Here is an 11,632-nt window from a genome sequence, read left to right on the forward strand (position 1 = left end):
CTCTCAGCTTTCTTCACAGTCCAACTCTCACATCCATACATGAACACTGGAAAAACCATAGCCTTGACTAGACAGATCTATGTTGGCAAAGTAATGTCTCTGCTTTTCAATATGCTATCTAGGTTGGTCATAACTTTCCTTCCAAGGAGTAAGCGTCTTTTAATTTCATGGCTACAGTCACCATCTGCAATGATTTTGGAGCCCCCCCAAAATAAAGTCTGACACTGTTTCCACTGTTTCCCCATCTATTCGCCATGAAGTGATGGGACCAGATGCCATGATCTTCGTTTTCTGAATGTTGAGCTTTAAGCCAACTTTTTCACTCTCCTCTTTCACTTTCATCAAGAGGCTTTTCAGTTCCTCTTCACTTTCTGTCATAAGGGTGGTGTCATCTGCATATCTGAGGTTATTGATATTTCTCCCGGCAATCTTGATTCCAGCTTGTGTTTCTTCCAGCCCAGGGTTTCTCATGATGTACTCTGCATATAAGTTAAATAAGCAGGGTGACAATACAGTACAGCCTTGACATACTCCTTTTCCTATTTGGAACCAATCTGTTGTTCCATGTCCAGTTCTAACTGTTGCTTCCTGACCTGCATACAAATTTCTCAAGAGGCAGTGAATTTGGCAGTAAGGAGCTCATGATCTGAGCCACAGTCAGCTCCCATTCTTGTTTTTGCTGACTGTATAGAGCTTCTCCATCTTTGGTTGCAAAGAATATAATAAATCTGATTTCAGTGTTGACCATCTGGTGATGTCCATGTGTAGAGTCTTCTCTTGTGTTGTTGGAAGAGGGTGTTTTCTATGACCAGTGTGTTCTCTTGGCAAAACTCTATTAGACTTTGCCCTGCTTCATTCCATACTCCAAGGCCAAATTTGCCTGTTACTCCAGGTGTTTCTTGACTTCCTACATTTGCTTTGCTCTTGCTTAAAGAGCCCTCGTTGGGGGTCACAAAAGGGTTTTCTCCTGGCACGCCCAAAGGGTGGTGACAGGGACAGGAATGATGGCAAGTTATTTCTCAGAGCAGGTGCTTGCGCCACCTGATGTTGGCCTGCATTCCCCCTTAAATGCATTCCACTGCCCCGTGGGCGGGGAGTCAAGAATCCTTCCTTTCCCCTCCAGTCTGTCCATCGTACCTCCCCCAGGGACGTTCTTGGGAAGTATTGGTGGGTCCTGTTCTCCTGTCCGCGTTGGTGACTGAGAGGAGAAACTGTGCCCTAGGATGAGCCCCTTCTAGCAACGAGTCCTTGCTGGTCTCCCCGGGAGCTCCTATGCTGTGGCCCACTCTCTGGACAGTGGGTTGGTTGTTGGTCGCCACCTGCCTGTCATAGGCTTTTTTAGATGGTCCTGCGGCAGGGTGGGGGTGGGGGGGCTATGGATGGAGCAGGCCTGCGGGCTAGCTCTTGAATGCCCTGGGGCTATGGAAGGAGGCTGTGTGGGAGGGGCACCTTGGGCCAGAAGCCAAGGGGGCAGCGATGGGTAGCCACTGGGCTTTTTGGTTTGGATTGGAAATCTCGTCTTGGAAACTTGATTGATTTGGAGAACAGCTATTTGAACCCAAGGGAGTTGATTTCCTTCCTTTTGGCCTTGTCCCTTGGCATGGGGGAATCTGCCTTCTCCCGCCAAAGATTTCAAACAAATCCTGACTGAACCACTTGCTCCAGTCAGGTTCAGGGGCAGAACGCAAGGATCAAAGCTGGCCTGGTGACAGCAATTTGCGCCCCCCTCCCCCTCCCCTTCCCTCCCCAACTCGGAACACTCCCCTGTCTGCCTGCCCAAAGACAAGTGCTAGCTGGTGGCTGAGGTGAGGGTGGCAGATTCACATTTCATGGAAGTGGTCTTGTTCACTTAGGTGATGAATGAGCTCAGAAAACACAAGCAAATTATGCAGAATATTCACCCATGCACGTTGTCCTTTGCCTGACTGTGTCTCTCTGTCTCTGCCCATACCCCCCCCCCACACACACACCTTCACAAACCACACACCACACACATGCCCACACACACCATGCGCATACTGCATACACACTGCATTGTCCTTTGCCTGGCTGTGTCTCTCTGTCTCTGTCTCTGCCTGCACACCCCACACACCACATGCATACCCGCACACCACATGCATACCCGCACACACACCCCACCCACACACACCACACACACACCCTGACCCGAGCCCCCACACACACACCCAGCCCATACGCACCCCGCCCCCACACACCACACACACACCCTGACCCGAGCCCCCACACACACACCCAGCCCATACGCACCCCGCCCCCACACACCACACACCCCGCCCACACCACACACATACCCTCACACACACCACACACTCCCCCCCCACATACATACGGCCCTACACACTGGCCCCACACACACACACACATGGCATTGTCCTTTGCCTGGCTATGTCTCTCTGCCTCTGTCTCTGCCCACACACCACATGCATACCCACACACACCCCGCCGCACATGCCACACACCACCCACCCCACATGTGCACATGTACACATACATACACACACACAAACTGCATTGTCCTTTGCCTGGCTGTGTCTCTCAGCCTCTGTCTCTGCCTGCCCCCCTCACACCCGCACCCACAGGTGCACCCCCCCACAAACACACCCATGCCACCCACATGACACGGCCCCCGGTGGCACCTATACACACACACCCACACCACACACCTGCGCGCCCCCCCCCCCCCCCCAACCCACCCACCCACCCACACACTGGGCTGCACACTCCACCCACGCAACACCACCTGGGCATGTCACAGACACGCCACACACCGCCTCCCCCTCCCCCACCTCGCCCCACTGCGTGTGTTCCTGTCCCCTCTCTTTCTCCTTCCTTCCTTCCTCTGTCATCGTCCCTCTGCTTCTCGCTCCCCTCCCTCCACCTTCACAGGACAGGGTGCCTTTAAGATGAGTCTGCCTGTTGTGAATACACCCTGGACATGATGATTGCTACAGTCTGACCTCTCGCGCCTGTAACCTGGGGTGGCGGGGGGTGGGGGGGGGGCGGGGGGTTGTCAAACATCCTTGGTACGCTAGGGATAGCTTTCTCTGTGGAAGGTGGAAGCCTCCCTTCCATCTCTCGGTGCAGACAGGCAAACCGACCACAACTCAAAGCAACGGTGTTTGTGCCACGTGGGGCATACCTTCCACGGTCTCTACTGATGGACACACCACCCACTTCACCGAGCACATCCGAGGAGCCTTCACCCAAAGCTCTTGCAAAATTCTTCAGAACTCTCAGTCTTCCAGTCACCTGCCACCATCAGGCGAGGTGTAGAGAACCGACGGAGAAACTGGAGAAATGACTTCTTCCGTGGGGTTGGATGAACTGAGGAACAGGATGCTGAAGTGGATGCCTGACGTCTTGAGGAAAAGAGGATGGGGCGATGGGGGGTGGGGGCGGGGGAGGAAGGGCAGGACGGTCCACTTAGGAGGGCTGGTTGAACATGGACACATAAACTGTACATCCAAAGAATCCACAAGCACCTACTCTATACTATGCCAGCACGGGAAAATAGACGTATGACGTTGCATGAACCTCTAAGGGAAAAGACTCTGAACACCTGAAACGAACACGGCTTTGGAAACCCACCCTAGACTTCATTTCTGCCGTGAGGGTGCTGTCGTGTGCATAGCTGAGGGGATTGATATGTCTCCCGGCCATCTGGATTCCAGCTTGTGCTTCATCCAGCCCAGCGCTTCTCATGATGTGTACTCAGCGTGTACGTTCAATAAGCAGGGTGACGATGGACAGCCTTGATGGACTCCTTTCCCTTATTTGGAACCAGCCTGTTGGGTTCCATGTCTAGTTCTAACTGTTGCTTCCTGACCTGCAGAAATACAGATTCCTACAGATTCCTCTTTTTTTTTTTTTTTTTTTTAATTCCCTAACCTGAGTGGAAAGCGAGAGAGACAGAGAAAAGACAGACGGAGGGACAGGCGGGCGGACAGGCACGCAGGCAGGAAAAAGAAAGAAAGAAAATCATGAAAGGACCTACCGTCCCATCTGTTGTTTTCCAGATACAAAGAGAAAACAAAGGACCGAAAAGGACACGAGGTTTAAAATGGGAATTTGGAAAGATGGACATCCCCTTGGTCACTTCATACAACACCCCTGTCAACAGAAGGGAATCGTTTCTCTTTTTCTCTCGACCCGGTCCTTCCAGACTTCAGAAACTCTCCGTGGAGGATTCTTATCTCCTTGGCGAGAGTGATTGCCACACGTTCCTTAGGGGCCCAGAGGATATTTCCGTGAAACGGGGGTACACACTTCTGGATAGGAGAGTCGTGTCCTATACGTGTGTGTGTGGGTGTGTGTTCCTTTGCGTGTGGTTCTTCACCCGAGACGGGGACTGGAGCCTGAAGTGTTCCGAGCTGCCTCCGCTATCTGGGGACAACAACCCTCTCTCGGGGGAGGGGGGGGGGGGGGGCACCACCACGTCCCATGTTCTCTTGTCCTTCTGACGGAGAACTCAAAAGGCCCTGTGCCTGAAGCCCTGCGGATGGAAGCTAGAGGACTTGGTGAACGTTTCTGACGGAGCCTCCCTGGTGGCTCACACGGTCAAGAGTCTGCCTGCGATGCAGGAGACCCGGGTTCCATCCCCGGGCCAGGAAGGCCTCCTGGAGAAGGACATGGCAACCCGCTCCAGGGCCCGACCCCGACGTCTAGAAATCAACCTCCTAGACTGCCTCTCCCTCTGCCGACTGGTTTCTCGAATCCGCTCCAGGGATGAACCTGTGTGTTTCCTTGGTTTCCTTACAAGTGCCTCGGGGGGGGGGGGGGGGCGGAATACCTGATGGCTTGCACCCCAGGCCTGCTTTCCCGCACCCGTCCATCGACATCACGGCCTCCTGAGAGGAGATACGATCACTGTTTCCCTGAATGGAGGATCTGTGCTCAGAAACTCTTGCTGTGACACGGAGGCCCCTACGAACTAACCTATTTCGCCCTTCCCTCCTTCCTGCCTTCTGGATTTTTTTTTTTTTTTTCTTTCCCTTTCTTTCCTTTCCTTTTTTTTTTTTTTTTTTTTCTTTCCTTTCTTTTTCTCTCACGTCCATGCACACGCACACGCACACGCGCCGTCTCTCACGTACACACGTACATGCATGCACTCACACACAGTCACCAGCTCAGCTTTTCATGGGTTCCAGGCAAGGGTCAAGAGGAGGGAAAACTGGTGGGGTCCGGAGTAGGCCGCCGTCCCCACCCCACCCCACCCCACCCCACCCCACTGCACGTGAACCTCCGTGCCCTGTGGAGTGTTTTGGAGTCAAGTGACTTAAGAGCCGGCCAGCGCCAGAGGAACGCTCTGCCCCTCCCTCCTTTTCTGTCTCTCTGAAGGCAGGCAGGAAGGAAAACCTCCTCCCGCGGAAGGGAAGATGTCAAGGGACGGTGGCTGCTTCGACGCACGTCCGTCCGTGATCCTCACATGCATGACCCGGGTTTCCTGGGTTACACAAAGGAGGAGACTCCTTTGGCCTGACACGTAGGCGAGTCTGTCCCTCGGCCTCCCTCCCCATCCCCCAGCCCCCTTCCTCCGCGCGGGGCCGAAGGGGCCGTCTCAAGGTGGAGACGTGGAATGGCTGGGTGGGGCGGATCACCATTCAATAGAGAGAAGCTCGAGGCGAAGTCAGAGGCTCTGACTTGACTGGAAAGCTTTCTGCATTTGAATGAAGCTATCCGACGAGGCCCTGCAGGGGGAGGGTGGGGGAAGGTGGGGGTGGGGCCCACAGACAATAGCCCCTGCCTGCAGGGCCTGCCGGCCTGCCGGGCTGAGGAGGCCCTTTGGAGGCGGCGGCGGCGGCGGGGCCACGTCCCCGACTCCTGCAACTCGATCCCTTCAAGGAAACTTCTGGGGTGACTCCTGTCCAGGGAATCCTCCAGATGGGCCCGTTTCTGAAAAAGGCCCGAGTCACAGTTGTGACAGGTTCTCTGGATCTCTTGACACATGGATTGACCTGCACCCTCCCATCCTGTCAGATCCTTTGGACACGCTTGAAGAGGTCTTTGGCCTCGGCCAGAAAACAAGCCGAGAGAAACACACACGTGTTTGTCTGTGTGTTTGAACGGGGCGGAAAATGATGCGTGGCCGTGGATTGGAGAGAAACCTGCTCCTCTCACACGCCTGAAGGCAGGAAGTTCTCAGTGGAACAGAACCTGCCTTCATGTCTCAGGGGGACCTGGACGGTCCCCTTGCCTTGCATGCCCCCAACCCCTAGCCCAGTTTCCCCCTTGCCCCCCCCACCCCCATCTCCCCACCCCCACCCCTCCACCCCCACCCCTGGCCACCGAGGGGGGCCCGGGGAGGGATGGGGGGATGGCTGTCTCGGCCCAGTTTCTGGTTCTGAGATCTCACTTGTGAAACTGCTCTAGGCCGAGATGCCAGATTGCTGCCCTGCTGCTTGGTGCCCGTCTCCATCAGCCATGCCCGAAAGGGATGTGAAAAAATGGACAGCAAATAGTGCACCCAGAAAACACAAAATGATTCTCTTGAACACAAAAAGGCCATTTTTATGGATCCACGTGGAGGTTGTTGATATCCCCATTTGTTGCATGAATAGGATTCACACAGACTCAATTTATTTTAGCTTTGATTGGTTGCCCTATCCAGAGAAATCATGTGGATCCGAAAGCAAAAACAGAACAAAACCAAACCAAAACCACAGCCAAGTCGAGGGAGTGCTGAATCAGAGGAACTCACCAATCCTGTGGCATCATTTGCCATACACATCCTTTCTCTATGGCAAAGAGAGATTCTGAATTTATCCCCATATTGGTTTTTAGTGCCTGAAACCACGCAACAGATAGTGATCATGTCTAATTCTGATAATCTCTAAAAATATAAATCAGATCTCTTTATAAAATTATTTAATGATATCTTTAAATGCAAAAAGGTATGATATGTGAAAGAAAAATCAAAGTGTTAAGAGAGCTTGCCAAAATAGAGACAGGAGGCCATTGAGGAAGAGGTCTGTGTCTCAGTCTGGATGGAATGTAAACTTTGAGCACTTACTGTGTAACAGAGGCCTCCAGATCATCTAAACAGTGTTCCTGAAATTCAAAATACCTATCATACTCTCCCCTTTCCCTAAATAACTTGTGACAGTCTACTCTTTAAGAAGAAATATTTCCTGTTTTGCATGACAGCAAATCATAATTACTCTCAGGTGGCTTTACAACCTCATGAGTTTCAGCTTTCTAAGCCCCTGACTCTTTTCTGTGGAACATTCCCTTGGTTTTATTGAAATCTGTGTCCCTGAATGGCAATATCTAAGACCCCCAAATAAAGTTGTTTTTTTTTTTTTTGCAGCCAATGCTGACTATTAATTGAAAGATAATAAAACTAGGTGATTTTATTTTTTTAATTTCCAGGCATATTGAAATATAGTTTCCTTAGTTAAGGACATATAACATCCTTTAGTTCTAACAGGCACAGAATGGTGACTTGATGCATTTTTATGTTGCAAAATAATTACCACCAAAGAGGTAGTTAATAGCTTTATCACAACCCATAAATATCATTGCTGTATGTGAAAGAAAGTGAAGTCCCTCAGTCAAGTTCAACTCTTTGCGACCCCATGGACTGTCGCCTACCAGGTTCCTCCAACCATGGAATTTTCCAGGCAAGAATATTAGAGTGGGTTGCCATTTCCTTCTTCAATTGTATGGGAGGAGAATTATTCATGTCAACTGTTGTGACAACTTTCTAATATTATACTACTATAATAATAATACCATCCATTATAATCACAATGCTATTTGTTATATTTACCTTATACAAGAAGTTTTTTCCCCTTACATCAACATCTTCCCATTTCTCCCTCCCCTAGCCGCTCTGTTATTGTAATTTTCATTTTTTTAGATTGTCATGGCATGTAAGTGACATTAGAAACTATTTTTCTTTCTCTACCTGACTTATTCATGTGACATCACTCCCTAAGTAACATCCATGCTATCACAATAGAAGAATTTTTTCATTCCTGTTGCTTAATTTTACATCTATATCTACTTCTCAATCTATCTCTATCTGGATCATGTATCTTCTTTATCTATTCTTTCCTTGATGGACACTTAGGCTGTTTCCATATCTTGACTATTGTGAATGATGCTGCGAAGGACATGGGAGTGCAGATATCTCTCTGAGATTCAGGTGTTCATGTCCTTCGATGTATACCCCGAAGTGAGATTGTTGGCAGGATCCATCATTTCTCAACCACGACTCGTTTCTAAGTCCTTCTGAGGTGATCCGGTCGCTGCTGCTGCGGCTGCCGCTAAGTCGCTTCCGTCGTGTCCGACTCTGTGCGACCCCGTAGACGGCAGCCCGCCAGCCTCCCCCCTGTCCCTGGGGTTCTCCAGGCGAGAACGCTGGAGTGGGTTGCCACGGCCTTCTCCAATGCCTGGAAGGGAAGAGCGAAAGGGAAGTCGCTCAGTCGTGTTCGACTCTTCCCGACCCCATGGACTGCGGCCTACCGGGCTCCTCCGCCCACGGGAGTTTCCGGGCGAGGGGACTGGAGTGGGTTGCCATTGCCTTCTCCGGAGATCCGGGGAACGATCCGTTCTTTGCCCATAGACGCCGTGGGAATCAAAGCGACTGCATACGTCTTAGGGAAGACGGCGACGGCGACGACGACGACGACGACGACCCAAACGCTCCCGAGAGCACCGTGGAACCAGAGGGTGTGTCCGCGGGATGATTCCCCGGTGCCAGCTTTCCACGGCTCGTTCGCGTCCACACGCCCCCTGCGGTCGGCAGGTTGTTCGATAGACACGGAACCACGGTTGTCACGGGCCGGGGTTGCCTAGGTGCCGGTCGATCCCCAGATGAGTGGGGTGATGACAGAGTCCTTAGGGAACGGAGCGGAGACGCATAGAATGAGTTCCACGAGACGAGTGGGATGAGAAGAGAAGAACGAGGGGAAGTGGTGCCTGGGGAGCCAGACATGGTCGAACAGAAGAGAAAACGTGTCAGACGAGAGGGGAGAATGATTCCAAGTCCGTGGAGCAGCATGGGGGAGACAGGCCCAGGAGATGCGAGCAGAGGCTGGGGGCACGGCACACCTGGGCCGGTGAGCACGCAGGGAGCCGAGAGGGATGGCCGTGCGTCGTCTGCAGGTCCGCGCGGGCCGATCTCCAGAGCCCGGACTGTGAGGGATTTCGTGAGAACAGTCAGGCTCACGGGGCCCGAGGGTGACGTCTCCACGGTGCTCTCGGCACTGTACGGAGAGCTTCCCGCGCTTCCGACGGCACGGAGAGCTGGGGTTTCTTTAGGTGTATCTACAGAAGATTCAGGGAGCTTCCCGAGGGATAGGACTAGGTATTGGCCGATCGCGTCCGATCTTAGGCCGTCTCGCTGGATGATCATTGGCCGTCTTTGACGTCTGTGGGGGCGTGCTGGGTCTTCATGGCCGTGCAAGCTGTTCTCTCTCTGTGGAGAGAGGGGGCCGCTCTACGGTCGTGCGTCTGGGCTTCTCGTGGCTGTGGTTCCTCTTGGGGCGCGGGGGCACTGGGGCACGTGGGCTTCAGTGGCTGCTGGGTGTGGGCTCGACACTCGCAGCGGCCAGGATCTAGAACACAGACTCCATCACCGAGGCATATGGGCAGCGTGTGGGCTCTTCCCGGACCGGGGGTGAAACCCATGTCTCCTGCCTGGGCACGGGGTGGTTTGCCACGGGGCCCCCGGGGAAGCCCCGGTCCCGAACTCGAGGCGGATCTCTTGACGTCACCGCTTTTTCTTGGAGGGTTTCGAAACGATCGGGCCAGGGAAAAGGACACAACCTGTACGTCCTTTCAATGGGATCCCTGAGGCCAGGAGGAGCCGTGCAGACGCCGATGAGGGAGGAAGGGGATGATGTTGCCTTTTGGTACGGTGAGGATCGGACTCGCAGTCCACACTCCTGTTCCCACCGCTCCCCTCCGTGAACTGGAGTTCGAATCTCGATGGGCCTCTGAGCCCACACCTGGCTGGCCTCCATCATGCCGGGTTGACCTTCGGTTCTCACAAACCGGCACGCTTGCTGCCTCTCGACGTGTCCTAGAGAAGAAGACATCGGATTCCATAGTAGATCAGCGTCTTGGACGAGCGACGGCACGACAGCCACAACAAGTGGGATGGATACACACAAACGTTGGTTTCTTTTGGACTATGAGCCCACCTCTGTTCGTGTGTGTGTGTGTGTGTGTGTGTGTGTGTGTGTGTCTGTGAGAGAGAGAGAGAGAGAGAGAGAGAGAGAGAGAGAGAGAGAGAGGCCTTTGTGGTTCTAAAGCAAGAAGCACTGAGGAGTGAAGACATTCTTGAACGAACATATTTTCCTTCATTTCAGTCGTGATGGTGCCATGATTTGGAGGACGACGTGGACTGTTTCGGGGTAGATGATTTTAGAAGGCTGTGAAGGGACTTCCCTGCCTGGTGGTCCAGTGGTGAAGAATCCACCTGCCGAGGAGGCAGGGGACAGGGTGTTTTCGATCGATCCCTGATCCGGGAAGATGCCGCCGGGCTCCGGGCAGGTTCGATACGAACCTACAGAACGGACAGTGCCAGGCGTGAAGGCGAGGGCAGACGGACGGGGGACTCTGGACGAGGATGACTGACACGGACGGACACGGACGTCTCCGTGTAGGTGGGTTGTGGCCGGCACGCTCCTCTGGGGCAGGATGTTCCTAGGACCGTTGGGGAGCGTGCGCGCGCGCGTGCGCGTGGGAGGAGCAGGGGACCGAAGGGCATTCTCTGTCCTCTCTGCTCCACGGGGCCCGCGGGACCCTAATCGGCTCCAAGAGAGGATGCCTCCGATGGAAAGACAAACCCACACGTGAGGGACCCTCCCTTCTGGTTCACTTGGATTCTGAGAGCGTGACGGTCAGGTGCACTCAACGCTCTGGATGTCTGTGCTTCCTGAGATCCCGGCCTACTCACGGGAAGGACCCGTGGAGCCGGATGAGATCTCCCTCTGCACGGCGGCGGCGGCTCCAGTGTGAACAAGTTTCAATTGCTATGGCTTGTGGACATTGCACTGAAAGCCTGAAACCCCCGGTGTTTCAGACGCCTGTTTCCACAATGGGTGAACAGTTCTAACTGTGGGAAGCCCAAAACTTGCCCCCAAACTGCTCATCTTCCTCCTCCTCCTCTCTGTCCCCACCCTTCCCCCCACATGCAGGCTCCCCCACCCCGCCTGGCCCCAGCCTGTCCGGGTCTCCCCTACCCGTGGAAAAGGCCAGGAAAAAATGGTCCCAGAACGACGCAGCCGAGAAACAGTGGAAGTCCACTTGGATGCGGTTAGGAGACACCTGAGCATACCTAGGCCAACACTGCCACCGTGTATGGTGAGAGGCCAGTGCGAGGAGAGCTCAAGAGTTCAGAGAACGAGGAAGAGCAGCAGGAGGGAGGGAGGCGGGGGTTGGGGTGGGGGTGGGAGGGAGGGGGTGGGGAGGGACAGGCTGAAGCTGTCTCAGGGCGATGACTTGGGTGAAAACGTTCCCTTTCAGAAGGGCACTCCAAAGAGAGAGTGCTGGAGGGACCTTGAGAGCACAAAGGGCTTCGTTTTGGAGGCTGATCTTAAAGCTGGGAGTCGGGGGTGGGGGAGGGAATCATCCAGACATAGGAAAGACACCAGGCTGAGAA

The sequence above is a fragment of the Bubalus bubalis genome, chromosome 9 (genome assembly GCF_019923935.1).
Source record: "Bubalus bubalis isolate 160015118507 breed Murrah chromosome 9, NDDB_SH_1, whole genome shotgun sequence".
Lineage (NCBI taxonomy): Eukaryota > Metazoa > Chordata > Mammalia > Artiodactyla > Bovidae > Bubalus > Bubalus bubalis.